The sequence below is a fragment of the Ailuropoda melanoleuca genome, unplaced genomic scaffold (genome assembly GCF_002007445.2).
Source record: "Ailuropoda melanoleuca isolate Jingjing unplaced genomic scaffold, ASM200744v2 unplaced-scaffold10780, whole genome shotgun sequence".
NCBI classification, from domain to species: domain Eukaryota; kingdom Metazoa; phylum Chordata; class Mammalia; order Carnivora; family Ursidae; genus Ailuropoda; species Ailuropoda melanoleuca.
The window spans coordinates 1-3,375 of record NW_023179149.1 but is presented as its reverse complement, the minus strand read 5'-3'; the positions used below and the strand labels follow the sequence as shown (position 1 = coordinate 3,375).

The 3,375-nt window shown below is 41.2% G+C and overlaps 1 pseudogene; it reads left to right on the top strand.

Annotated features, from left to right (window-relative positions):
• Positions 1-306: 306 nt before the first annotated feature.
• Positions 307-2,651, top strand: LOC117797654 (annotated as a pseudogene).
• Positions 2,652-3,375: the final 724 nt, after the last annotated feature.

Below are 3,375 nucleotides of genomic sequence, written 5' to 3'. Positions count from 1 at the left end.
GCTGCATCTGAGCTGTGATTTCCTAAGTAAATGAATTACAAAATATTGTTGAGGAGAGTATGCTTTTGAAAAATCCTGGCAAGACTCAGTCTTGTCCTATGTTAAAAAAAATTAAAATTTAAATTAAAAATATNCAAGACTCATTCTTGTCCTATGTTAAAAAAAATTAAAATTTAAATTAAAAATATAAATATGTAAGTGAGATTGCTAATTCCACATGGCAATAATTTGAACATAATGGCAATTTAACTTGTAGAAATGACTTTTTTCCTGAGTTCTTTCGACAACATTTACTGTTTTGGGAAGGGGTAAGTTTGTACTGTTAGAAATTGCCTTTGTGGGGGAGAGCGAGCAGCGAGCTGGACCGCGGAGCGTGAGCGAGGGAGCCGAGCCGCCTGCCTGTCCGCCGCCGCCTCCCCTCCATAAGCAGGAGCCCGGGCCGGGGCCCGGCACGCCGCCCCAGCCCCTCCCTCGTCGTCAGGACGCGAGGGCAGCGCGCGCGAGCCAGGGGGAGGGAGGGAGAGCGAGCGAGCGCCGGGAGGAGGCGGCCGGACCGAGCGAGCGCCCGCGCGTGTGGCGTGAGGGGAAGCCGCTGCCCGCCCCCTTCGCCTTCCCTTCTCTCCCCGCTCCCCCCGCCCCCCGACCGCGGAGCAGCACCACGTCGGCGCCGGCGGCCAAAGTCAGTAAAAAGGAGCTCAACTCCAACCACGACGGGGCCGACGAGACCTCAGAAAAGAACAGCAAGAAGCAATTGAACATATTGATGAAGTACAAAATGAAATAGACAGACTTAATGAACAAGCCAGCGAGGAGATTTTGAAAGTAGAACAGAAATATAACAAACTCCGCCAACCATTTTTTCAGAAGAGGTCTGAATTGATCGCCAAAATCCCCAATTTTTGGGTAACAACATTTGTCAACCGTCCACAAGGTATGTTGTGGCAGAGCATTACTCCAGGGTATGGGGTCTCTGCGCTTGTTAGAGTGGAGGGACTTGGCTTGAGAACTTTGTACAACGTGTTGGTTACACGAAGAGATTAAAACACTGAAGAGAGGGGAGGCTTGCGTTTTAATATTTTCTCTGTTTTAGAAGAGACTATATTCTAACTTGGGATTCTCTTTAATTACTTGGTAAAAGATAGTGACAGCTCTGCCACTAAGCCATCTGGTTTGCACTTAATGGATTTATGAAATCGAAGATGCTCACTAAATTTGGAAAAATTTTAAAGGCATCACTTGAATTGGTTGTTATTATTTGTCTGTTTAATACACATTTGACCTAATTTGCTCATCTAGTGTCTGCACTGCTTGGGGAGGAGGACGAAGAGGCACTGCATTATTTGACAAGAGTTGAAGTGACAGAATTTGAAGATATTAAATCAGGTTACAGAATAGATTTTTATTTTGATGAAAACCCTTACTTCGAAAATAAAGTTCTCTCCAAAGAATTTCATCTGAATGAGAGTGGTGATCCGTCTTCAAAGTCTACCGAAATCAAATGGAAATCTGGAAAGGATTTGACGAAACGTTCAAGTCAAACACAGAATAAAGCCAGCAGGAAGAGACAGCATGAGGAACCAGAGAGCTTCTTCACCTGGTTTACTGACCATTCTGACGCAGGTGCAGATGAGTTAGGAGAGGTCATCAAAGATGATATTTGGCCAAATCCGTTACAGTACTACTTGGTTCCTGATATGGATGATGAAGAAGGGGAAGGAGAAGAAGATGATGATGATGATGATGAAGGAGGATTGGAAGATATTGATGAAGAAGGAGATGAGGATGAAGGTGAAGAAGATGAAGATGATGATGAGGGGGAGGAAGGAGAGGAGGAGGAAGGAGATGACTAATGGAACACTGATGGATTCCAACCTTCCTTTTTTAATTTTCTTCAGTCCCTGGGAGCAAGTTGCAGTCTTTTTTTTTTTTTTTCCTCCTCTTGTGCTCATGTGCCCTGTTTTTGAAGTCTCTTTTCTCTCCCTTTATACCATGGTTCTCAACTATTTTGGAGGGAAATACCTTGAGCAGAATACAGTGGGAAAAGAATCTCTACCCTTTTCTGTTCCAAATTCATTTTTATCCTTTCCTGTCTCAACAAAAACTTTATGGAATCAACACCACTGTGCTCTCTGGGAAAAAAGAAAAACCTTCTGCTCCCTTAGCTCTGCTGGAAGCTGGAGGGTGCTAGGCCCCTGTGTAGTAGTGCATAGAATTCTAGCTTTTTTCCTCCTTTCTCTGTATATTGGGCTCAGAGATTACACTGTGTCTCTATGTGAACATGGACAGTTAGCATTTACCAACATGTACCTGTCTACTTTCTCTTGTTTAAAAAAAAAGAAAAAAAAACTTTAAAAAATGGGGTTATAGAAGGTCAGCAAAGGGTGGGTTTGAGATGTTTGGGTGGGTTAAGTGGGCATTTTGACAACATGGCTTCTCCTTTGGCATGTTTAATTGTGATGTTTAACGGACATCCTTGCAGTTTAAGATGACACTTTTAAAACAAAACTCTCTCCTAATGATGACTTGAGCCCTGCCACTCGATGGGAGAATCAGCAGAACCTGTAGGATCTTATTTGGAATTGACATTCTCTATTGTAATTTTGTTCCTGTTTATTTTTAAATTTTCTTTTTGTTTCACTGGAAAGGAAAGATGCTCAGTTTTAAACGTTAGAAGTGTACAAGTTGCTTTGTTACAATAAAACTAAATGTGTACACACACACACACAAAAAAGAAATTGCCTTCGTGGAGGTATTAAGCATGTGTTAACATATGCAGAAAAAAATACAAGGCACTTAAAATGAGTTATATGCTGTAAATCATTAAGAAATATATTTCCTAACAAGGGGAAGAAAATAAAAATCAAAGAAAGAAAGAAACCTATTATTTTTGCCAATACTTTTTTTAATGGATTTTAGTCACCTTTATTGTTTTGTTTTGTTTTGTTTTAGCTTTTGATGCAGTGTTCCATGATTCATTATTTGCGTATAACACCCAGTACACCATGTAATATGTGTCCCCCTTAATATCCATCACCGGCCTATCCCAATACCCTACTCCCTTCCCCTCTGAAGCCCTCAGTTTGTTTCCCAGAGTCCATAGTCTCTCATGGTTCATTCCCCCTTCTGTTTACCCCCTCTTCATTCTTCCCTTCCTTCTCCTACCGATCTTCCTGCTATTTCTTTTGTTCCATAAATGAGTCAAACCATATGATAATTGTCTTCTTCTGCTTGACTGATTTCACTTAGCATAATCTCCTCCAGTCACGTCCATGTTTCTGCAAATGTTGGGTAATCATTCTTTTTGATAGCTGAATAATATTCCATTGTATATATGGACCACATCTTCTTTTTTTTTTTTTTTTTTAAAGATTTTTT